This window comes from Thamnophis elegans, chromosome 2, assembly GCF_009769535.1.
Source record: "Thamnophis elegans isolate rThaEle1 chromosome 2, rThaEle1.pri, whole genome shotgun sequence".
NCBI classification, from domain to species: domain Eukaryota; kingdom Metazoa; phylum Chordata; class Lepidosauria; order Squamata; family Colubridae; genus Thamnophis; species Thamnophis elegans.
The window spans coordinates 156,821,074-156,847,587 of record NC_045542.1 but is presented as its reverse complement, the minus strand read 5'-3'; the positions used below and the strand labels follow the sequence as shown (position 1 = coordinate 156,847,587).

The 26,514-nt window shown below is 44.8% G+C and overlaps 1 pseudogene; it reads left to right on the top strand.

Annotated features, from left to right (window-relative positions):
- The window catches only part of LOC116504799, a 46,357-nt pseudogene extending 19,882 nt beyond the window's left edge, over positions 1–26,475 (top strand).
- Positions 26,476–26,514: the final 39 nt, after the last annotated feature.

Below are 26,514 nucleotides of genomic sequence, written 5' to 3'. Positions count from 1 at the left end.
GACGATGGTGAGAACAAAACTCCCTTTATGACAATTATCTTGAATGTCCAGTCCTGGGAAGATTGGCAACTGTCTTGAATGTTTCCTCTTCTGAATAATCTTCCTCAGTGTAGAATGATGGATTTTAAATTACCGTATTTTTTTGAGATGCATCAAGACTTTGAAGAGGCAAATATTTAAAAAATGTTTTGCACTCTGCAGATCACCCAGAAATGGCCCATTTCTCGCAAAAACTGGGCCATTTTTGTATCCAAAAAAGGGGGCATGCACAGACTTTAAGGGGCTTATAGAATCCTCCTGGGGGCTGGGGGAGCAAAAATGAGCGAAAAACAGCCCATTTTAGCTCATATCTGCCCTTGCCTGCTCCCAGGAGCACTTTGGAAGCCTCCTAAGGGCTATGCACAGCCTTTTTGGTGAAGCGGGCGGGGTTTCAGGAGGCCAAAAATGTTGCATTTACTGTATAAGATGCACCCAGATTTTCACCCTTTTTTTGAGGGAAAAGGGTGCATCTTATACTCCAAAAAATATGGTATCTGGAAATGGCCTTTTAAACCTTCCCAAATTGATGTACAGCAACAATTGCTTCTCTAAGATCATAGCTGAGGTCTTTACTCTTTGGCATTGTCTTAACACACACCTCAATGTCAGAGACTAGGAAACTCCTACACTTTGGCTTTTGTAGATGTAGTCTCTATCTCTGCCCCGTGTTGCAACGTGAATCAAGTAAATGCAGTCTTACTGAAGTACTAATGCAAATCTCTGGCATTTTTCATGTTTCAGCTAAGCATGAAAAAATAAAGTTTTGATTGAAAGCAAAATTGTGGTTGCATGTTTGCATTTCTATTTTAGTGTTTTAAAATTTTATAACACCTGTGTTTGAAAACAACCCTTTGCACTGCTAAGAATTCATTGATTGACCCAGTCAACAACCAATTTCTTCATTGAATGGATATTTGAACTTGGATCTGGGTAGTTTTCCATGTGTCAAATGAATCATGATTAATGTAAAATTATTGTAGGATTGTGACATGTGTGCTATTTCATTGCAACATAAGCTCTTTGCTTTTTTCCTCCTCTTCTGCAACCATTTTATGCACAATTAAAGATAAACTTTTATTTGAATCTTATAGACACAGAAGTTGACAATAGGAGCACTCTGGACACTGAGGATAACAAGCAACATTGAAAAGGAAAACAAATCAGTCCGGAAATCAAAATATTTTCCATTTCCTTCAGAGCGCCACACAATTCTTCAACTTCCTCAATAGGTGAGAGAGAAACGAGAGAAAATCAAGAAGAGATTTCTAGCTGGGAAACGGAGCATGTGAATTCAAGCATATATTACATGAACGGTCAAAGGAGATTATTTTTCCATTCAGCAAAAGAGGGAAATATCTGGAAGTTACTGAGGAGGAAAAGGAGAATTGGAAAACCACATAGAGCAGACAGTGTGACGAGCATTGCTCTGGGAGGAAGAAAACGGCTTGAAACAAAAGGACACCAAACAAGGGACCATCCATATTTTTGATCTCAGGAATATGAGTTGTGGAAAAGCTCCATAGACGTGCCAGTTGTGTGAAAGATACAACTTGCAAATCACAGTTGATCATGCGTGAGACGATCCAGACTGGAGAAAAGCCATACAAATACTCTGAATGTAGCAAAACCTTTGGTCACAACAAGTCCATTTTGGTTCATGGAAGGACCCACACAGGACAGAAGCCCTAAAAGTGCTCCCAATGTGATAAATGCTTTAGCAAGTATGGGAATGTGGACTCACACCAAGAAGAAACTGTTTGAATGTCCTGAATGTGGGAAATGTTTCTGTGATAAATCCAAACTGGTTACACACCAGAGGACTCACACAGGAGAGAAACCCTTTCAATGTTTTGATTGTGGTAAAAGTTTTAGTCAGACTTCCAACCTGTTGGGACACCAAAGGACTCACACAGGAGAGAAACCCTTTGAGTGTCCTGATTGTGGGAAAAGTTTCAATACCAATTCCAGTTTGGTGACACACCAGAGGGTTCACACAGGAGAGAAACCCTTTGAGTGTCCTGCTTGTGGTAAAAGTTTTAGTCAAAATTCTAGTCTGGTTAAACACCAGAGCACTCACACAGGAGAGAAACCCTTTGAGTGTCCTGATTGTGGGAAAAGTTTCAATACCCATTCCAAGCTGATGAGACACCAGAGGATTCACACAGGAGAGAAACCCTTTGAGTGTCCTGATTGTGGGAAAAGTTTCAATACCAATTCCAGTCTGGTGAGACACCAGAGGGTTCACACAGGAGAGAAACCCTTTGAATGTCCTGATTGTGGGAAAAGTTTTAGTCACTATTCCAGCATGGTGACACACCAAAGGACTCACACAGGAGAGAAACCCTTTGAGTGTCCTGATTGTGGGAAAAGTTTCAGTACCAATTCCAACCTGGTGATGCACAGGAGGACTCACACAGGAGAGAAACCCTTTAAATGTCCTGATTGTGGGAAATGTTTCAGTCAGAGTTCTAGTCTGGTTAAACACCAGAGCACTCACACAGGAGAGAAACCCTTTGAGTGTCCTGATTGTGGGAAAAGCTTCACTAACAATTCTAATCTGGTGATACACAGGAGGAGTCACACAGGAGAGAAACCCTTTAAATGTCCTGATTGTGGGGAAAGCTTCAGTAACAATTCTAACCTGGTGATACACAGGAGGAGTCACACAGGAGAGAAACCCTTTGAGTGTCCTGATTGTGGGAAAAGTTTCAATACCAATTCCAAGCTGGTGACACACCAGAGGGTTCACACAGGAGAGAAACCCTTTGAGTGTCCTGCTTGTGGTAAAAGTTTTAGTCAAAATTCTAGTCTGGTTAAACACCAGAGCACTCACACAGGAGAGAAACCCTTTGAGTGTCTTGATTGTGGGAAAAGTTTCAATACCAATTCCAGTCTGGTTAGACACCAGAGGGTTCACACAGGAGAGAAATCCTTTGAGTGTCCTGATTGTGAGAAAAGTTTTAGTCACTATTCCAGTCTGGTGACACACCAAAGGACTCACACAGGAGAGAAACCCTTTGAGTGTCCTGATTGTGGGAAAAGTTTCAGTACCAATTCCAGCCTGGTGATGCACAGGAGGACTCACACAGGAGAGAAACCCTTTAAATGTCCTGATTGTGGGAAATGTTTCAGTCAGAATTCTAGTCTGGTTAAACACCAGAGCACTCAAACAGGCTAGAAACCCTTTGAGTGTCCTGATTGTGGGAAAAGCTTTAGTAACAATTCTAACCTGGTGATACACAGGAGGAGTCACACAGGGGAGAAACCCTTTGAGTGTCCTGATTGTGGGAAATGTTATAGTCAGAATTCCAGCCTGGTGAGTCACCAGAGGACTCACACAGGGGGGAAACCTTATGAGTGTCCAGACAGTGGGGAAGATCTCGTACTAGGGTTAACGTTATAAATTATGTCCTTATACACAGAGGGGAGAAACCATTTGAGTGCCCTGTGTGTGACCTTTGCCTCAGAAAACATTCCACCCATACACTTTCAGCATAAGAAGTTGCTGAATTTTTATTTTTTTTGCAGAAATTCTGAAATTATGCAAAAATCTTTTTTGGTGTGTTATATGCATTCTTATGGTGATAGATGATAGAAATTGCCAAATACAGGTTGCAGTGAACCAGAATCATGTGATTCTCTTCTATGTCCTTTTGACCAGCAAATTCAATATGGAAGCCAGATTAGCTTAACAACCACGTAACTAATAACAGCAATGATTCACTTATCTGTAACAAGAAACGTGGTTCAAATGGAGCAAAACTTTCTTAACAGACGTCTCACTTAGAAAGTGAAATTTTGGGGTGAATTGTTGCAAATCAAGGACTACCTGTATTTACCCTGCATCTCCTTCCCTCTGTCCTGCGTCGTAATTCATATTCTCCAACTAGGCTGTAGACATGAGATCTGACTCCGGCTGAAGGCATGCATGGAATTTCCCCTTCCATGCCAGCCTGATAATAGTCATGGCAATGCTTTAGAAGTTGACATACGGCTCCCCTCACTTCCCGAAAGCGACCTGTGTGACACAAAGACAATTTGAGTACAGGTATATAACTTAGGGATGTGTCCCTCCTGCAGGCTTGCTTGGATTTCCTGAATGGAATTTTGCTATGAGGTCTGCCCAATTGTACTGCTAATAGTTCACGTAACACCTCAGGTACTGCTCTATCGTGGTGTTCAGTCTCTCTGCTACCCCATTGGTGCCCAGATGAAAAGCTGAACTAAGACCCTGAGATGACCCAATAGACTGCAGGAACTCCCTCCAGAACGTAGCCGTGAACTGGACCCCTCTGTCTGAGATAATTCTTCAAGATACTCCATGCAGGCGGTAGATATGCTTCATGAACAGTTATGCCAGCTTGTGAGCCAAGGGTAGTCCATTACAAGATATGAAGTGTGCCTGTTTGGAGAAGAGATCTATTACAGTCCAAATCATTGTGTTTCCCCACTTTTTGGCAACTCTACTATAAAGTCCCTTGCTATCTCCTCCCATGGCCTCCTTGTCTCTGCTACTGTTTGCAGCAGTCTGGGGGGGTGTTTCCTGGTCGTCTCTTCATTGTGGCGCAGATGGTGCAACTTTTCACATAACTATCCACATCTTTCTTTATGCTTGGCCAGCAGAATTGCCTCCAGGCTAAGTGTAAAGTCTTTAGGAACCCAAAGTGGCCTGCCGGTTTGGCATCATGACTCCTCTGGAGAACTAGGGTATGTAGGGATTCTGGGACTTAGAATTTCGTCCCCTTCCATGCAAGGTCATCTCCTTTCATCAAGATGTGTTGGCTGTTTTGGAACCAGGGGTCTGCTAGCAGTTCAGTTTTGAGTCTTGTGGTTAGGTTGCTTGCGGGTTGGTCTTGCTGTTCACAGCGTTGCCGCCTGATGGTTACTTGGGCAGCTGAGTAGAGGAAATGATGGCGTCCACTACGTGCTCCCGTTCTCATTTGTACTGAGGCATGCAGGAGAGGACGCCAGCTAATAAGTTCCTCCTGCCTGGAATGTGCTTTAAAACAAAATCAAAAGGGTTGAAGTATTGAGCCCATGGGACTTGTTTGGGTGATAGCTTCTGTGGGGTCCTAAGCACCTCCAGATTTTTGTGGTCGGTCCAGACTTCAAATGGTTTCTGGCCCCCTTCCAACAGGTGTCTCCAGGTTAGCAGTGCCCATCTCACTATGAAAGCCTCCTTGTTCCATGCAGTCCATCGTCTCTCTGTGTCTGTGAGCTTGCGGGAGGTGTAGGCGCAGGGTTGTAAGTTTCCTTAGTTGTTTCTTTGGAGTAGCACTCCCACTGCAATGTCGCTGGCATCTACCTGGATCACGAAAGGTTGCTTCAGCACTGGCTCCTTTGCAAACATTTATTTTAGTGTCTCGAACGCCTCTTGGCAGGTTAGGTCCCATGGTAGGGGTTGTCCCGGACCAGGTTTCATTCCTGGGCTCCCTGTCTTCAGGAGGTCTGCCAGGGGTTTGGCAATCTTCGTAAAGGAGGGGATGAATTGCCTGTAGAAATTCGCGTAACCTAGGAAACTTTGTAGTTGTCTGGGTGTGCGAGGGGGTTGCCAGCCTAAGATGACTTGCACTTTGGCACATCTCTATTCCCTCATTTGACACTCGGTAACCCAGGTAGTCTAACCAGGCACGGTGGAATTCACATTTTGATACCTTGACGTACAGGTTGGCTGCCAGAAGTTTTTCCAGTACTTGGCGGACCAGGGGTACGTGGTCATTCATGGTCTCAGTGTAGATAAGGATGTTATCTAGGTAGAAGAGGACCCCATTGTAGAGGTGCTCATGCAACACCTTGATTATCAACTCCATGAATACCGCTGGGGCCCCCTGCAATCCCAAAGGCATCATTTTGAATTGAAAGCTGCCTTGGCCAGATGAGACAGCATGTCCTTCATGAGGGGGAGTAGGTATAGGTTGTGTACGGACACCCCATTTATCCCTCGAAAGTCAACACAAGATCTCATGGTTCCATCTTTTTTTCAATGAACCTCGTTGCTAGGATTTTGTCTATGTATTTGCACATCTCTTGCATTTCCCGGGGCATCATGGTATACAGTTTGGGCCTGGGCAGTTTTGCCCCGGGGATGATTTTGATGGCACAGTCTGTCTCCCGGTGGGGGAGGCAGAACATTGCACTCGGCGTTGCTGAATGCTTCTCCAAGGTCCTGATATTCTATTAGAATCAGTTCGGCCTCTGGGATTTTGTCGGATGTGGTTGCCAGTTGTTCTGTGGGCTCTCTTGGGGGTTTCCAGCGTGGGTGGTGTTTCTGCTTGCTGGTGTGGGAGGGGTTGGGGACCCTTGATCTCCTAACTCTGCGGGTACCCCCTTGCCACCACTTGTCGGTCCCCACTTGTCTAGCCAGGAAAGTCCCAGTATGACTGCGTCTGTCATTTTGGGGGTTATTATGAATCAAATTACTTCCCATTGATCCGCTAGTTCTAGCCTCACTGATTCAGTTAGGTGGGTGGCATAGGCTCCTCCCATTAGAGACCCGTCAACCTGCTTGAACTAGATTGGGTGGGCCAGTCTTTTTGTTCTGATCCCCAGTTTCAGGACTGTGGTTAGGTTGATCAAACACCTTATGCAGCCTGAGTCTATTAGGGCTTGAAAATTCCCCTGGCTTCCTGTTTTGGGGCTCTGAGGTGTATTGGAAAAAGGAAAGGGTGAATTGATTCACTCACCATTGGGTCATTTTCTCCCTCGTCCTTGCTGTCATATGTTTCGGGCAACTGGTTGTCATTGCCTGGGGTTTCACCACTTTCACCCGGGGGGGGGGGAAGGGGCGTCTGCAGCCTGGAGGGCTTTCCCAAACTTGTTGGTGGTCCATTTGGGGCCGCGTTCTGGTCGTGCCCTGGGCGGTGAGTCTGGCCTTGGTTTTGGGGCTGGGGTTGGGCATGCAACTGCCATGTGGCCCATGCTCTCGCATCTGTTGCATTTTACCGGAATTCAAGAGTGGGCTGGTCTCGGGGCCTGCTGTGGTGCTGTGATTCCCCGCTGGCTGGGTGGTTTCAGGTTGGGTTGACCTCTCTATTGTGTGTCCAGTTGCTTTCTCATGTCGTTGGTGCGCAGCCCGCTGTCGACTTTTGCTACTCAGAACCACTCGGAGAGTTGATTTGGGATGTCGCAGTATGCAGTTACCTGAGCAATTTGCTTGTCCAGGCTTGTCCTGAAAAAAATACACCAGCAGCTGCTCTGGTAAAGTGGGTAGCCTTCTTATGACGCTCCTAAATGCACAGAAGTGCTCTCTTAATGGTGGCCCTCTCTGCTTTAGGTTGCTGAGTTCCTCTTCCGCATATGAGTTCTCCACCTCCTCAAATCTGGCCTCTAGTAGTTGCAGGAAGTCATCTATGTCTTGCAGTTGGGGGACTCTCCTCTTGTGGAGGACGGCTAGCCATTCCTTTGCTTCTCCCTCTAGACCCTCTGCGATGGAATTCACCATGGTTCTGGGGGATGGGTAGAAGTGCCCATAGCGTTCTAGGTGGATATCAGCTGAATCAAGGAATAGGGCTACCTGGTCTGAGTCTCTGTCAAACTTTCCCTTGAATTGGGGTGGGTCATTCAGCCCTAATCCCCCAGCCTCCTGTCGCGCTGGGTATGCTTGCGCCCGATATGCCTGGTCATCTTCTTCACCCCTCGTTCGGAGAGAGGGAGGGGGTTGTCTGCTCTTGGCAGCCTGCCTGCTGCGTGGGAGAGGCTCTGGTTGCCGTTTTGGGCTCTTTCTCCTATCAGAAGGGGGAGGGGGGGCTGGACTCCAATCAGCATCTCTTCCCCCCAACAAGATCAGATGTCCCTCCCCTCTCTTTTGGGCAGCATGATGGCCCCTCATCAGCAAGGGTGGCCTGGTCAAGACCCTCCTTCAGTTGCTCTATTGCACTCCCTAGGGATTCCATCAGCCTGGCTTGTTTCCAGTCCCACCCCCAGTCCACCCTTGCCACCTTGCTTGAGACCCTTCCCTGTATCTGGGGACTACCGCAAGGGAATTCCAGCTCAGCTGCTTTAGGGGTTGATTTTCAAAAGTACTCATCTTTTCTTGCTTCTGCTGCTGGGAAAGACATCGCTGCTTGGCATTGCTGCATACCTCCTGCTGTAATCAGTCTTTTTCTCCAGCCTCCTGTTGCCTGATTTTCCCTCCAAGCACCCCAAATATTGAGGGAGTGCTCGGAGAGCCTGGGATTCAGGAAACCCGGAAATCGTAATAGATTTTTTAAAAGTCAGTTTCGGCCCTCTGTGAAGTTTCCAGAAGACGACCTAATCATTTATGAGCCTCCAGACAAAGTTGAAAAGAAACCCAATCATTTATTAGGATCGACATTCTGGCGTGGACTCCTGTGGAGCCGAAACTGCTTTCGCTTAATTGCGTTTGAACTTTACCCCCTGTATCTCCTCCCTTCTGTCCTGCATCATAATACATATTCTCCAACTAGGCTGTAGACATGAGACCTGACTCCGGCCGAAGGCATGGATGGAATTTCCCCTTCCATGCCATGATAATAGTTATGGCAATGCTTTAGAAGTTGACACTGGCATTGCGCAGCTCCTGATCCAGACCGTCCCTGAAGTAGTGGACCAGGAAGTGTTTGGGCCAGTGCCGCAAGCCTCCAAAACTCCACAACATACTCTTTAGCTGGGCGGTTCTTTTGCTTAATCACCTTCATCTCCGCTTCTGCTTTATGACCGTGGGCCGAGTCCGCAAATCTCAACCTTAGTTCCTGCAGGAAGTCACCTATGTCTTCGAGCTCCCCATGTCATGGAGCTGGGTCACCCACTCTACTTCTTCACCCTCTATGTTATTGACCGTGCTGAGGGTGGTGATGGCTGCAGACTGAAACCAGACATTTCTGCTTTTGCAGGGCTGAGAGGAAAAGGGGAATGATGAACAGGCCCTCCAAGGTTGCCCGCCCCTTAATGTTTTTCCAACCAAATTCTCCCCCCAAACAGAGGACCCTCCCACCCAAATACTGCAGGACAGAGTAGCCCCATAACTGGTCAACATGTGGTGGGGGAGGCTGTAGCAGCTCTGCTGTGAATGGAGGGAGAGAAAAAAATTGGATTCTATCTGCTGCAGCACTTAGCGTTGAATGCTGTGACAGAGAGAAGCCTAACTTTTTCCCCTTCATTCACAGTGAAGCTGCTGCTCCCTTTATGGTCCCCCCTGGTCACATCCCTCCCGGAGGTCAAATTACCTGAAAGGGACAGGCATGCTGCTGCAGCTCCCTTCCAAGCTGGCTCCGAGTCCCTTCCCTTTGGTGCAATTAACAAATTCTTGCACTCTTGGGAACTTTTTCTATACTGTGCAAGGGTTTTCTGTGCATACAACGGCTGAGAGATGCTTACAGTGGGGCACAATTTGGGTCTACCCTCCACCTCAAGGAAAGGTCCATCAACTATGGTTAGACTCAATAAGCCAGGGGTTGTTCCCTTGATGAGCTCCACCGAAGATCCCCTTCATCCTTTTTGATTTGGTCTGCTTTGCTGCCTGGGGAACAACCGTGCCAAACCGCTCCTGCCCTCAATCCCCGTGAAGCCCTGCTGAACTGGCATGAGAAGCACACGGGGCCCGGGTGGAAGGCAGCCTTTTCTGCAGCATACTCCTCCCCTCTTTGGATTGACTTGCAGCAGAGACGGGCGGGACTCTGCCTTTGCAGAAATGGAGCGGGTGCATGTGCAACAGCCTCGGTATGTCTGTTTGCCCTCCCACGGCATCGCCGCCACCCCTCACAGCTCCAGCACAGTGTCTGCATTTCCACCAAGGGCTGTCCGCCCAATGACTGGCCAGGTTGGGCTGGACGCCGACCTCAGAAGGCAAGCAGGGATGGAGGACCGCCAGTAAGGCAATGTGGAAGGCAGGGAAGCACGGCAGTCACCTGCTGGGGCAAGGAGGGGTACTGTAGGCTTTCAGCAACCCCTGCACAAACTCCATCAGTGCCCGCCATCTCCTCCATCTTTCCCGAGTCTTCCTGCTGCCTGGTAGGCCGGCTAAGCGGTTGGGGCTCAGGACCCCAAATAAGCAGCTCCAAATGGATCAAAAAGTTTCCTGACATTTTAGTGAAGAATTGGTTTAATGCCAGGGTTCCGAGTAATAGATCCATCGCAAGCAAACCTCAGAGGCAGGTAAATTCCTAAAAGAATATCTTTATTGGAAATATCAAATTGGCACAAATCTGGTTAAAACCAACTTTGAGGGACCCCTTGTTTTCACCTAATTAAAAGTTTTCCTCTCAATCCCAAACAGTCATATACCCCAATCACTGCAGCGTCCGCTAGTCTGGTGACATCACTCCTACTTTATCTGGCCAGGTATGAGAACATTCTTGGTTCTCAGGAGAAAATATTTTATTATGACTCCACCATCCCAGCTATCTCTAATCCCCCCTCCTACTCCCTTGCGCTAATGCGGCAGCACTGATGCCTCAAAATGTCTTCAGCCGGATCAGCTTCAGGGTTGACAGTATTTCCTTATGAATAGAGCTATCTATCTCTTTGTAAGTGCTGACATCTATTGGGGGCTATCAAAGAGTGTAGGGGATGCTTTCTCCCTGTAGGGAAATATAATATTCTGACTTTTAAATATTTCTTCTAGGAGAGGAGTGGGGGCTAAGTTTCTCCACGACATATTCCTTCACTCCCCAAATTTTATTCCATTGCCGGTGCATGCTTTAAAACTGGTTTAGGGTTTATATTAGGGTTGTTTTGTTATTTTATGGGCATGCTCTTTTCTTGTGTTGTAAGAAATGTCCATCTGGATTCAGTTCCAAGTGGGGAGAAAGACACTGGAAATATAGACGCTGATTGGAAAGATGGTTTTAATAGTGAAGCAGAACCATCAAACATGTGTGATTCCGGGTAGCTGAACACTTGGTTTGATGAGCACATGGACTTTCATACAGTTTCTTCTACAGCATTTTGAAATTTGGAGGCTTGTTTTGTGTATTTTGTTATTTGATTTTAATTACCATATTTTTCAGAGTACAAGACGCCCTGGTGTATAAGACGCACCAAGATTTTGAAGAGGCATTTAAAAAAAAAAAAGCACTCTGCAGACCTCCCAAAAATGGCTGGGGTTTTTTTGCGAAAACAGGTCCATTTTTTGTAAAAAAAAAAAAAAATGTGGGGAGCATGCATAGCCTTTAGGAGGATTGTAGAGTGCTCCTGGGGGCTGGGGGAGCACAAAAAGAAGCAAAAAATGGCCCATTTTTCCTCTCTCCAGTCCCCAGCAGCACTCTACAACCCTCCAAAAATACGGTAGTTGGTCTCCCAAAGGCCAGCAATGATTTGGGGTTTTTAATCTTGTTTAGCAAATGTAATTAATCCTAGATGCTGACTTCCTTGGGGTTCTATTCATGTCTTGAATGGATTACCAAATATGCATTTCTAAAAGTTGCCCCTTTGTTTCTCCTTGGGGCAGAGAGCTGAGGCTTTGAGAATCTTTCTTTATAAACATGTTTCTCCTTTAGGGAAAATATAATATTCTGCCTTTTTAATATTTCCTTATATATATCATTCTTCTAAAGGGGTGTGTGTGTTGCTAACTTTCTTCACTTGGAAACAATATGGAACTGATAATGCCACTGCTGTCTTCTGTGATTTTTTTAACCTCTGTGGGAAGGGAACTTCACCAAGACAGTGTTGCATTAGGAAGACCAGTACAGCCCATAACCAAACTGGAAGTCACTAGAATAACAAAGCCAGGATACATTAACAAACCTCCCGAGAATAATTACCGGGATATCCGGACAATTAGAAATAGCTGCAGAGTACAAAATAATACAAAAGACCTAGGAAGTGCAGGAAGAAGTTACCGTTAAGACAGGAAAAGGTCAGAGTGACAACAGACTGATTAGCTCAGGGCAAAGATGTAAAAATCGGAAATACAGTAGAAGACACTAGAGCTCATCCCTGGAAAGTACTTTAGGGCAGAGGAATAACAAAACGCGAGATAGGATTAGAACCGTTAGCAAAGGGACACAAATAATAGTACAAAGAAAACAAAAGGACTTCAAAGAGGAAAATGGTATAAAAAAAATAAACTTACTGTATGACTGGGTCAGCTCAACTAGGAACGCTGATCTACATCACTGTCAGTCTTGCTTTCCTGAAATAATAAAGACAACTTGCTATCAAACGCAGCTTGCTTCGATCCTAAATTCATTCACTCAGCCAGTGACGTTCTCCCAGCCGGGAAATCCGAACCCGCAGAGGAAACCTTTTTCCATTTAACACCATCTTCAAAAAAAGAGGGAAAAAACAAATCCAGGAAATTACAGACAGATCAGCCTGACATTAATACCTGGTAACATCTTGGAAAACATATCCAGACAACAAATCTGTGAACAACTGGAAGGAAACAAAATTATAACCAGTAACCAGTAGGATTGATTTAAAACATTATGCCAAACAAACCTTATTTAATTGTTTGACAAAATGACTAATTAGTGGACCAGCAAAATGCTGTGGATATCATATACTTAGATTTCAGTAAAGCATTTGATAAGGTAGATCACAACCTACAGTAGTGGCCAAAATTGTGGAAACCTTTTGGGAAAAGTTTATTTTTGAGGTTTGATGGCTAATAACACTTTTGGGGGGGGGGGGCGGGGAATACCATAAAATTATATATCAGTGAAAAGATATTTTAATCAAGAATGTAATGCAATTACTTTTATGAAATATTTTCTATTAGAATAGCAGTTATAAAGAAGAAAAGTGAAACACGTAGAAAAAATGGTGTAGTGGTGAAGGCACCAGGTTAGAGACAGAGAAACACTCAGTTCCAGTCCCACCTGAAGAGCAAAACCATCTGTTGAACTTTAGCCAGTCCTCTCAAGTTTAGGAAGCAGGAAAGGGGGGAAACCACTCCAAAAACCCTTGCCAGGACATTACAGACTGACCCAAAGGCACTAAAAACGAAGCTAAGTAGCGTCACGTGTCACTACTTCACGGGGCTCAGTTGCAAAGGTCGGTCGCTAGGAATCGAAAAAGTCCGGCTGCCATATAATCACTACAATATCTTCCAAAACGCCTTGGTGGAGATTGGACAGGCATGTTTTCCCACCTCCTGTCGCTTGAGGGCGGTCAGGCAACATCTGTGCCTAGAAAGGCATCAATTCAGTAGTGTCAGCCGTGCTTCAGCTTGAAAAAACCATCGAGTACATCATTGCTAGAAAGAATGAGAGTAGAGAAGAAGCTCAGGGGAACTTCCTCTTCCGGATGACTTATGGGAGGAAGGAGGTGTGCAGAGCGGCTTTTGTGCTCTTACCAGGATCGAAGCAGCAGCTGGAAGGTGAGTGGACGGCCGGTGGGAGGAGAGTCCTGGAGCAAGTCGGACTCTTCGGTTCCCTCCACGGCCTGGAAGCAGAGAAGCAACTGGGCTGAAGCATCTCAGCTGCTGCAGGTTCCTTCCCTCCCCAAATTTAAGCCCACTGGGGCTTCATGCTGTGAAACTGGTGGCTGCAATTTTCCTCCTGCTGGGAAGATTTTAAAAATCTCTCTTAAATTAAGGAGGATTCTTTGGGAATGGCTTCCCTCCAGAGGTTGTGGGTGCTCCCTTCACTGGAGGGTTTTAAGAGGAGATTGGACAGCCAATTGCTCAGAATCGAATGGGGTCCCCTGCCTGAACAGAGGATGGACTAGAAGACCTCCAAGGTTCCCCCAAACTCAATTATTCTGTTATGGACCTGATGTTTTCTGGGTAACAAGGTCGGACTAGTGTTCCTCTGGTCTTTTCTGGGTTGTTTTGTTTTACTTCCATTTCTAACTAACAAGCACCGTGTTTCCTATTGGTGCCCCCCTCCCTGTATTCACCAGCTTCAACTGTGCTTAACACAGCACGTGTCTTAAAAATGAACATTTGGAATGTTTTTATTATTCAGTTGTATTCATTTATAAAATGTATTGGCCACAAACCTTACCATGACATAACTATGGAGAGGCTTAGAGACATAAAAGATACATACATATTAAAATACATTAAAGGTGTAGATGTAACTTGGCTCTGTCCTGTGACATCATGCTTCATGATTGGGTCGCTTAGTGACACAGATTCCAGGCCCAGCTGCAGTCAGTAAGTGAAGACTACTTCAATTGGGATGTCACCAAAGGGGTTGTGGAAAGTATTTACTCCCCTTACTTTGAGCTCATGGCTTCAGCTGTTGCTTCAAATCTTGCAGAGGCTTTCGACATCATTTCATCCATTAAAGTCCTCACATCTGTAAAGTTAGTGTCATGCAGATTGACAGGTGTGGCTCAGTAAAATCAAATGTGTCTGTTGAGAAGCCAATGCTTTTATTTATCTGAACAAAAACTTTCCAATGAAAGTTTTCATGGCCCCAGAAGCCTGTTGAGGCCTGAACTTCAGCCTTGCCATCTGAAAACATGAGCAATCATCAAATTCATCAGGTTCCCGATTAACATTAGTGCAGAAGGTTTGACTGTAACAATTTTAATTATTTTTTCAGGCTTGAAAGGCATGGATTATCTCCCTATTGTAGATGTGTGTATTTTTATTTCCCTCTGAGTGTATTTGTCTGCAAATGTATAATCTCTCATGTGGAAAAGAAAGTATACTCTCCTTGACTTCTATGATTTTAGGTATCAGGACGTAGTAAAAATCAGTTGGTCCTTAGAAGTTCTTAAAAGTAGATAAATACAACCACGGATGAACATCAACAACACCTGACATGTTACATCAGGTCATCATTTATTTTATAAAAAGAAAGGCAAAACGGAGAAGTCATGTGTGAAAAATGTATGACTCAATAATTTGTAGAACCAACTTTAGCAGCAACAACTAGAAGTAATTCTTTTCTGTGTGACTTTATCAGTGTCTTGAATGTTGTGGAGGAATTTTGGCCCTCTCTTCTTTACAATATTGCTTCAGTTCATTAAAGATTTGTGGGTGTTTTTTTATGCACAACTCTCTTGAGGTCCCTTGTCGTCCTCCCCGCCCAAGCGGCAGCGGCTCCATGGGACATGGAGTAAGGCAAACTCCCTGTCAAACAGTAAGGCAAGCTGTGGAATCGGAATCAGACAGGTGCAGTAACCAATGTCATCCATGCCCTTGGTGCGCTGCTCACTTACATGGCCAGCCTTACTGTTTGAAGGCTGAATGAAGCCTTCAAATGAGCTCCCTAAGTCATAGGGAGAAGGGCGGCATATAAATCGAATAAACCTAAACCCAAGCACTGCGGGGCCAGGCACTTCACACCCGCGTCCAGCCCACCAGAGTTCGCTGCGCGGGGGCAGGAATAAGACCATGTCCCACGGACCCTGCTGCTGCATGAGCGGGGAGGACGATGAGAAGGAGAAGAACTGTGATGCTTTGTGCTGGCTGGACAGGGAGGGAGCAAGTCATGCAGTGCTGGCTGGGTTGGGAAGGGGGCAATCATGGCTACTGCCAGCAGCAGCTTGAATACCCTGACTGAAGCTGGTATTCGCCATGCAGGGGGAGAAATGAGAGGCCCTGCTGTCCCGTAAAGCCTGTCACTGCTTGAGTGGGGAGGAGAACAAGGAGAAAAACAGCTACTCAGGTGGCTCCTGCCCCCCCCCCCGGCTGCTGCTGCCAGCAACTTGAATGCCGTGACTGAAGCAGGGATCCGTACTCTCTCATTCACACACACAAACAGAGTTTGGAGAGCCCCCTTCCTCTCTCTCTCTGTCTTGCTGCGGCAGAAGTTGCAGCGCTTCGGTGCCTTGCTGGCGGGGCACCCAGTTAAGCTGGTGCAGGGATTGGAGGGGAAGCTCCATACCTACACTCCGCCTTGATTCGTACTCCACTCCCACTGCCTCAGTCCCAGCAACCTGGGTGCCCTGGCGGAAGATCGCTCTTTCTCCCATAAAGACACACACACACACTGCGCTCTCTCTCTCTGCCTCTTTCTCTCTCTGTCTCATCCCATTTGCATGCAAACATCCCAACAAGGTCTCATTAAGTAGTTAAGTGGAAAGTAGTTTGCAGTGGGGAGACTAGCAGGAGATTGGCAAACACTTTTCGCGTTGAGAATGAAAGTTTCTGGGTCCCTGACTCTGCAGAAGAGGATGGGTGCCTGAATCTGCATGATATTATAGCATTCAAGAGCGTCCATTCTCAGCATGAAAAGCCTTTCCAAGCCAAATCTCCTCTCCCTTCCTCAGAGGCAAAGAAACAGAGGATGCAAGGTAAGTGAGTCCTTGGGGCAGGAAAGGAGGGAGAAGCAAGTGGGCAGGAGAGGCCTTGAGTGCCTGTTCTATCACTACGCCCCCCCCCCCCCAATGGCCTTCCCCACCCTGAGATACCTAATCTGCACCTTGGTATTCTTGAATTGTGAGCTCTTAAGAAACTTTCCCATCCTTGTGTGTTGCAAGCAGCTATTTCCAGTAGGGGAAACAGGACAAAGGAAGTGGGGAATATTATTTTCCTTTGCTATATTTCCAATCTGAATTAGACCATGGCAGGGTTCCTGCAGGAGAGCCCTTTTAATGTTTATGTATTACTAGAAAAGCAACTAACTTACTTCTGTTCTTAAATGCTAAGGCTGTTGCACAATAAAAACAGGAGTTCTAATCAACTTATTAGAACCATCATTTTGACAGTTTTGCTGTCCTGTATTGCGGACACCTCCACAAAGGGCAGGCATGGGATAAACTGAAGGTAGTTTGTTTTCAGTCTTTTAAGTTGATCCAATCAACAAGTGAATTTCATCATTTTTCATTGTAATGGAAACATTTTTCTTTTTTTCATCTTCTGCAACCATTTTATGCACAATTAAAGATACACTTTTATTTATTTTATTTGAATCTTATAGACACAGAAGATGGCAATAGGAGCACTCTGGACACTGAGGATAACAAGCAACATTGAAAAGGAAAACAAATCAGTCCAGAAATCAAAATATTTCCCATTTCCTTCAGAGAGCCACACAATTCTCCAACTTCCTCAGCAGGTGACAGAGAAACGAGAGAAAATCTAGAAGAGATTTCTAGCTGTGAAACGGAGAGTGTGAATTCAAGCATATATTACATGAATGGTCAAGGGAGATTATTTTTCCATTCAGCAAAAGAGGGAAATATCTGGAAGTTACTGGGGAGGAAAAGGACAATTGGAAAACCACGTAGAGCAGACAGTGTGACAGGCATTGCTCTGGGAGGAAGAAAACGGCTTGAAACAAAACACCACCAAACAAGGGACCATCCATATTTTTGATCTCCTCAGGAATATGAGTTGTAGAAAAGCTCCATAGACGTGCCCATTGTGGGAAAGATACAACTTGCAAATCACAGTTGATTATGCATGAGAGGATCCAGACTGGAAAAGGCATACAAATACTCTGAATGTAGCAAAACCTTTGGTCACAACAACTCCGTTTTGTTTCATGGAAGGACCCACACAGGACAGAAGCCCTAAAAGTGCTCCCAATGCAATAAATGCTTTAGCAAGTATGGCAACGTGGACTCACACCAAAGAGAAACAGTTTGAATGTCCTGAATGTGGGAAATGTTTCTGTGATAAATCCAAACTGGTTACACACCAGAGGACTCACACAGGAGAGAAACCCTTTGAATGTCCTGATTGTGGTAAAAGTTTTAGTCAGAATTCCAACCTTTTGGCACACCAAAGGACTCACACAAGAGAGAAACCCTTTCAATGTCCTGATTGTGGAAAAGGTTTTAGTCATCATTCGAGGCTGGTGGCACACCAATGGACTCATAGAGGAGATAAACCCTTTGAGTGTACTGATTGTGGTAAAAGTTTTAGTCAAAATTACAACCTGTTGTCACACCAGAGAACTCACACAGGAGAGAAACCCTTTGAATGTCCTGATTGTGGGAAAAGTTTTAGTCACAATTCCAGCTTGGTGTCACACCAAAGGACTCACACAGGAGAGAAACCCTTTGAGTGTCCTGATTGTGGTAAAAGTTTTAGTCACAATTCCAGCCTGATGCAACACCAGAGGACTCACACAGGAGAGAAACCCTTTCAATGTCCTGATTGCGGAAAAGGTTTTAGTCATCATTCGGATCTGGTGAAACACCAAAGAACTCATACAGGAGAGAAACCCTTTCAATGTCCTGATTGCGGAAAAGGTTTTAGTGATCATTCGGGGCTGGTGAAACACCAAAGAACTCATACAGGAGAGAAACCATTTGAGTGTCCTGATTGTGGTAAAAGTTTTAGTCAGAGAGGCATCCTGGTGAAACACAAGAGGACTCACACAGGAGAGAAACCCTTTGAGTGTACTGATTGTGGTAAAAGTTTTAGTCAAAATTACAACCTGTTGTCACACCAGAGAACTCACACAGGAGAGAATCCCTTTGAGTGTCCTGATTGTGGGAAAACTTTTGGTCATTATTCCAGGCTGGTGAAACACCAAAGAACTCATACAGGAGAGAAACCATTTGAGTGTCCTGATTGTGGTAAAAGTTTTAGTCAAAATTCCTACATGTTGTCACACCAGAGAACTCACACAGGAGAGAAACCCTTTAAATGTCCTGATTGTGGGAAAAGTTTCAGTAGCAATTCCAGCCTGGTGAGACATCAGAGGACTCATACAGGGGAGAAACCCTTTGAATGTCCTGATTGTGGGAAATGTTTTAGTCAGAGTGGCATCCTGGTGAGACACAAGAGGACTCATACAGGAGAGAAACCCTTTGAGTGTCCTGATTGTGGTAAAAGTTTTAGTCAAAATTCCAGCCTGATGGAACCCCAGAGGACTCACACAGGAGAGAAACCGTTTGAATGTCCTGATTGTGGGAAAAGTTATAGTTGGAATTCCAGCCTGGTGACACACCAAAGGACTTACACAGGAGAGAAACCCTTTGAGTGTCCTGATTGTGGGAAAAGTTTTAGTCGGAATTACAGCCTGGTGATACACCAAAGAACTCACACAGGAGAGAAACCCTTTGAGTGTCCTGATTGTGGGAAAAGTTTTAGTCGGAATTCCGGCCTGATGGAACACCAGAGGACTCACACAGGAGAGAAACACTTTGAGTGTCCTGATTGCGGAAAAGGTTTTAGTCATCATTCGGGGCTGGTGAAACACCAAAGAACTCATACAGGAGAGAAACCATTTGAGTGTCCTGATTGTGGTAAACATTTCAGTACCAGTTCTAGCCTGGTGACACATCAAAGGACTCATACAGGAGAGAAACCCTTTAAATGTCCTGATTGTGGAAAAAGTTTCAGTACCAATTCTAAGCTGGTGACACATCAAAGGACTCATACAGGAGAGAAACCCTTTGAGTGTCCTGATTGTGGTAAACATTTCAGTATCAATTCCACCCTGGTGAAACACCAGAGAACTCACACAGGAGAGAAACCCTTTGAATGTTCTGATTGCGGAAAAAGTTTCAGTACCAATTCCACCCTGGTGACACACCAGAGAACTCACACAGGAGAGAAACCATATGAGTGTCCAGACTGTGGGAAAGATTTCAGTATTAGGACTACCCTTCTAAATCATATGCTTATACACACAGGGGAGAAACCATTTGAGTGTGCCGAATGTGGATGGTGCTTCAGGAGAAATTCCACCCTTATTGCACACAAGAAAATCCACATGAGGCCCCAAGTGATGAGTGTAAAAAAGATTTGAATTTCATTTCTAAAGTCCCTCTGTAAATCCAACTGAGAAATTGACTATTTAATTTGACTACAAAGAATTTGCCTAATTTTTTATAGGAAAATATGTAATGGCGTTAAACGGGAAGGAGGAAGGAAAAAATGGCAACATATTAGTGTGATAATGCTATCTGGTCATTAGCAGCAGAACTTGCTGGATATGGGTAGTTCTTGGGTTATGAATGTAATGGATCCTGCCCATTGCATCCGAAACTTGAGAAGTTATGGGAGTGAATCTCTTACATTGAACGACATCACTCCCTGCTTTCGCCCACACACTCATTGTTTTCCTGCTTCAGATCAGTTGGACAATGCATCTGGCGCCAAGAAAGCAGCCCTGAGAGGCTGTGCGCGACTTCTTAGAGTTGCTTTCTCATTGGCAAATCACTTGAGGATTGCGTTCCTGTAGGTTTTGGCAGCCCTTTGCAAAAAGCCTTTGCCTGTAGGAACAGGACCTCAGAGGGACACACCCACTCCTCCCAAGCTCAGTTGGTGCCAACAAAGGCAGTTTGCAAAGGGCTGCTGAGACCCTATGGGAATGCAATCTCCCAGCAGGCTTTGGCAAGAAAACGGCAAATGGAGGGAAGGACTGAAAGAATGAAGTCTTCTCACCATTTGCAAACGTCCAGGCCTCAATTCAAAGAGAATAGATCCCTAAAGTGTCAGATTACTCAAGACTACTGACCTTGCGTGATCTCGCGGTACGTTAGGACTCTGTCCTCTGTGAATGCTGGCAAATAAAGCATAGCAGAGAGATCTTTGCAAGTTAAGTCACTCTCCACAGGCAAAATGCCTGTGAAGACTCAGCTGGGGGTGGGAGAATAGGGGTGAATATAACAGAGCCTCTGCGGTTGTTCGTAAGGATGAACAACAGCCGTGGTGCTCCAGTATTCATAATTTCGGGATTTGTTTGTAATTGCTGGGGGGGGGAGGGGGGCTTATCGTGTAACTTTGAACATTTGCTAAAAGAACACTTGTAACCCAAGGATTACCTATATTTATATTAGTAGAAATTGTAAAAATGTTTTTGGAGTGGTCGCTGCCAAGGATTTAGGATCAAAGAGTTTCAATGGGTGAGAAACTAAAGGAAGCCAACTTCATTCGTGCTGGCCAGAGATGCTTCCAAGGGCACCCATGCTAAATGTCTTGTGCGTCTGTAACTTTCCATACACAGAAGTTTTCATTAGGTCAAAGAGAGGAAATCACATAACCAGCAGGGCTAGAAAAGGGGGGCTTGGGAAGAGGAAATGACTGTCTACATATGCTGAGAGAAATGTTTCCAAAAGGCATTTCAAAGGATTGGAAGAAAGATTGGTAATACAGATGTGCATACAAAAATGTATCAAAGTTGCCCCACTCTTTGTTTGATACACATTCCTTTTTTTAATTCAAAATTTTAATTAATAAAATATGCAAAACAAACTAAAACAATTGATACAGAGAAGCAGGAAAGGAGTCGAAAAAAAGAAAAAATGATATAATGCACCTTCCGCCTTTTTCTCCGTTGAGAAATTGTCATCACCCATTCCTCTTTGGAAATTACCTCTGCTCAGTTTACCAGAATAAAATCTTCCTTGAAAATAGATCCTGTCCTAAAGTCCATTCCTCACAGTAATCCAGTCCAACATTTCTCTTTCACATTGTTCATAGGAACAGGGAGATTTTCTCTCTGGACAGGTAGCAAGCAGCAAAGCTTTAATGAATACATCATATCGGCAAAGATGAGGGCGAAAGAAGGTCTGACTTTCCCGCGCAAATGCATATAGTTAAAGTTCAGGTTTTCCCTCCCTGCTATTGGGCCTGGTCACATTGTCCAATGGAGACTTGAGAAATGATAATAGTTACAACACCAAAAATGCCATTTGAAGCTTGACACACTCTGCACACTGGATTCCACAAAAGCATTGGCAGCCCTCTGATCAGCCCTGATCTAAAGCAGAACTGCAGCTTATATATCTTGGGTGTTCTACATTATAAAGATATAAAACGGGTAGGAACCAACTTGATGTTGGAATTTTTTTGATAATCTCATTTAAGAGACCTCATTATTCTAGGAGAGGAGTCGGTGCTAACTTTCTACACTACATATTTCTTCACTCCCGAGATTTCATTCCATTGGTGGTACATGGTTTAAAACTGGTTCTCCTTCATATTAGGGTTAACTTGTGATTTTGTATACATGTTCTTTTCTTGGAAACAATATAGAACTGATAATGCCACTGCTGTCCTCTGTGATTTTTTTAACTTCCATACCTAGCAAACAAAACATAAGATTTTGTAGTGGTGCACTATCCATTTATAATCCTGACACAACTGTGTTTAAACTAGGATTTTTTAAATAACAGCTATCGAGCCCTCTTTGGGTTAGTCAGTTTTATAGACCATCCTTGCTTACCACTTACTACTCAGCCTTCACAATTACACTGGTACTGAAAAAGTAGACTTACAAGCATTTCTCAAAGTTGTGGCCATCACAGTTATTTGGGGGCAGCCCTGGCTTTCAATTACAATAGTTGCTGAGTTCCACAGTCATGGAATACCATTTGGAACCTTCACAATTGGCTTCAAAGAAACAAAAATGACAGGAAGTTGTAAGTCACAGTAATGGTACATTGCACTGAACGGAACATGGTGATTTGCTTAATGACCACAGCTGCAACAGATATTGTAAGTTGGCATGGTTATGTGTCAGTGTACTGTGAGAAGTAATCACAAACCCACCCACCCTGAGAATGAAATGTTTTGGGGAATATTAAAGAGAGGCAGAATATTATATTTACCCAAAGGAGAAATGGAGGAAAAAAAATCTTAACTAAGGCAGAAAGTATCTTCAGAGATTTTGTGCCCATTAAGAAATCCAGGCCAGCCTATTCACAAAGAAAAAACCTTCAGCTCCAGTTGATGGGATTAAAATTTGCCTTCCCCCACCCAAATTCTAAGGACAGGATTTTTAAGGACCTTTTAGGATACAATGGATGGAAACTGATCAAAGAGAGATTCGAGGAATCGAAAAGGACCTGCTGCCATGGAATCACTGAAAACATCTTCCAAATACCTTGATGGAGATTGGACAAGTGTGCGTTTCCACCTCCTGTCGCTAGATGGCGGTCAGGCAACATCTGTGCCCAGAAAGCCATCTACACCATGCTTGCATTTAAAAAAGGAGTTTTAAACCATTGCTAGAAAGGATAGGAGGAGAGAAGCCCAGAGGAACTTCCTCTTCCGGATGACTCATGGGAGGAAGGAGGTGTGCAGGGCGGCTCTTCCAAGTTTGAAGTTTAATAACATTTGTATGCTGCCCAATCCAGAGTCGAAGGATCGAAGCAGCAGCTGGAAGGTGAGTGGAGGGCCGGTGGGAGGAGAGTCCTGGAGCAAGTCGGGCTGTTCAGTTCCCTCCACGGCCTGGAAGCAGAGAAGCAACTGGGCTGAAGCATCTCAGCTGCTGCTGCTGCAGGTTCCTTCCCTCCCCGAATTTAAGCCCACTGGTGCTGCCCGCTGTGAAACTGGTGGCTGGAATTTTCCTTCTGGTGGAAAGATTGAAAAAGTCTCTCTTAAATTAAGGTTGATTCTTTGGGAATGGCTTCCCTCCAGAGGTTGTGGGTGCTGCCATCACTGGAGGGTTTTCAGGGGAGATTGAACAGCCATGTGTTGCTTGTGCTGATATGCTGTGCTTGATTTTTGTCAAACATGTCACTGTGCATTATGGTCTGGTCTGTGCAAACGACAGTGTTCCAGAAGTCCTGTGATTTTTTCAGATGCAACTTTGCAAATCTCAGCCATGTTCCTATGACCTTTTTAGAGAGAAGAGCAACCCTTCCAAACGAATCAGAGTTGTTCAGTTTTTTTTCTATTTGCACTGTCATGAATCTTGATATTTAACATGCTAACTGAAGCCTGTAGAGTCTGATATATAACCTTTTTTTAAAAAAATTGCTCTGCCCATTGCATCATCTGGCCTTGGGATGGATTTTCTTGGATGTCCACTCCTGGGAAGATTGGCAACGATCACATTTTTCAGAGTATAAGACACACCAAGGTTTTGAAGGGGCTAATTATAAAAGGTAGGTAGATAGAGTTAGAGAGAGTGAGAGAGAGAGTGGGTAGGTAGGTAGGTAGATGGCGCGAGAGAGCGAAATACAGTAGGTAGGTAGGGAGAGAGATTGCGTGTGTAGGTAAGTAGAGGGATAGAGTGAGAGTAATAGAAAGAGAAATACAGTAGATAGGTAGGGAGAGAGAGGTACGTACATAGAGGGATAGAGAGAGAGAAATACAATAGGTAGGTAGTGAGAGAGTGTAGGTAGGTAGGTAGACGGATAGAGAGAAATAGAAAAGAGAGAGAAATACAGTAAATAGGGAGAAAGGGTGGGTAGGTAGGTAGGTAGGTAGGTCGAGGGATAAAGAGAGAAATACAGTAGATAGGTAGGGAGAGAGGTAGATAGATAGAGGGATAGAGAGAGAGAAATACAATAGGTAGGTAGGGAGAGAGTGTGTGTAGGTAGGTAGTATCCAAGTGTATTTATCCATGTGCTGGAGAAGGAAACAGCTGACAATCTGCAGCACTTGATCAATGTAATTCTCATCAATCGGTTAAAGAGCTTTTGGAAAAGAAAAGTTTTTGCACAATGCAAACCTCCCCAAAACAGTCCATTTTTCACGAACATGGGCCCTTTTTTTCAAACAAAAGGTAAGGACAGCGCTGGGGGGGCTTGCAGAGTGCTCCGGGGTGGCAAAAACGAGCAAAAAATGGCTCGTTTTTCACGAAAACGGACCCATGTTTTGTCAAAAAAACTGCATACATAGCCTTATAGAGTACTGCTGGTGGGGGAGCAAAAATGGGCCATTTTTTGCTTATTCCTGCCCTCCCCAGCCCCCAGGAGCTCTCTGAAAGCTTCCACAAGGGTATGCATGGCCATTTTGGTGGAGGGGCGGGGCTTCAGAAGGCAAAAAAGTGCTATATTCGGTATATAAGACGCACCCAGATTTTCAGTCTCTTTTTTGAGGGAAAAAGTTGCGTCTTATGATGCTGATGATCAATTGATAGGTCAGAGTTTGCAGCAGCAATCACATCAATTGATCAAGAGCACTTTATTAGCAGTACTTGGCTGTCACTGTGACGCTCCATCATTGGAGGCTTTTCAAAAGACACAAGAGAGTGACTTGTCTGAAATGGTATACGGCAGTGATGGCTAATCTTTTTTGGCCCCCGTGCCAAAAGCGGGGGTAGAGCAGTGGGGATCATGTGCGGGCATGCCCACACCCATAATTCAATGCGCGGAAGACCCCCGCGCATGTGCAGGCAACCAGCAAACCACCCATCGCTTTTGGCACAGTTTTTTCGCCCTCCCCAGGCTCCAGAGGCTTTCTAGGAGCCTGGGGAGGGTGAAAACAGCCTCCCCCCACCGGAGACCCTCCGGAGGCTTCAGGAACTTCCCTGAAGCCTTCACAGGGTGAAAAGGGAACTATGGGGGCCCAGAAGGTTCGGAATGATGACTTCCGGGTTCCCCATGGGTCCGATGAAGCCTCTAGAGGGCAAAAAGGGATCTACGGACAAACCGGAAGTCACTTCCGGTTTGCTCATAGGGGCAGTTTTTGCCCTCTGGAGCCTTCAGGGAAGCCTCCTGAAGGTCCCTGAAGGCTCCGGAGGGTCAAAAATGGTCCTACGGGGAACCTGGAAGTTCAGGAAATGGGAACTTCCAGTTTGTCCGTAGCTCCGATTTTCAACCTCTGGAACCTTCAGGAGGCTTCCCTGAAGCCTCGGGAGGCCAAAAACCGGCCCTACAAGCAAACCAGAAATGACAATCACATGTATATGGTCTCCTGCTTTAGCAGGGCTTGGATTAGAAAACCTCTAAGAATTCATTGATTGACCCAGTCAACAAGCGAATTTCATCATTGAATGGATCTGGGTAGTCTTCCATGTGTCAAATGAATCATGATTAATGTAAAATTATTGTAGCTTTGTGGCATGTTTGCTTTTTCATTGTAACATAAGCTTTTTTCTTTTTTTCTCATCTTCTGCAACCATTTTATGCACAATTATACACTTTCATTTGAATCCTATAGACAAAGAGGATGGCAATATGAGCATGCTGAACAATTGAGGAAAACAAGCAACATTGAAAAAGAAAACAAATCAGTCCAGAAATCAAAATGTTTTCCACTTCCTCCAGAAAAACACACAATTCTTCACCTTCCGGGTAAGAGAGGTAAGAGAGAAAAAAGAGAAAACAAAAAAGAGATTTCTACCTGGAGAAAGTAGAGTATGCAAAACTCAAGTATATGTTACATGAAAAGTCAAGGGGGATTATTGTTCTATTGAGCAAAAACGGGAAATATCTAGAAGTTACTGGGCAGAAAGTGGGGCAAGCCTCACTCTGGGAGGAAGAATATCACCACTAAATCAAAGCAGCACTAAACAAGGGATCTTCCATAATTTTGATCTCCCCAGGAATATGAGTTGTGGAAAAGCTCCATTGACGTGCCTGTTGTGCGAAAGATACAACTTGCAACTCATAGCTGATTATGCCTGAGAGGAATCAAACTGGAGAAAACTGGAGAATGTGGCAAAACCTTTGGTCAGAACAACTCTGTTGTGATTCAGGGAAGGATCCACACAAGAAAAAAAGCCCTTCAAGTGCTCCCAATGCAGTAAATTCTTTAGCGAGCATGGCAACATGGACTCATACCAAGATGAATGTCCTGATTGTGGGAAAAGTTTCAGTACCAATTCGACCCTGGTTCAACACCGGAGGATTCACACGGGAGAGAAACTGTTTCAATGTCCTGATTGTGGGAAATTTTTCAGTCAAAATTCCAAACTCGTGAGACACTAGAGAACTCACACAGGAGAAAAACCCTTTGAATGTCCTCATTGCGGAAAA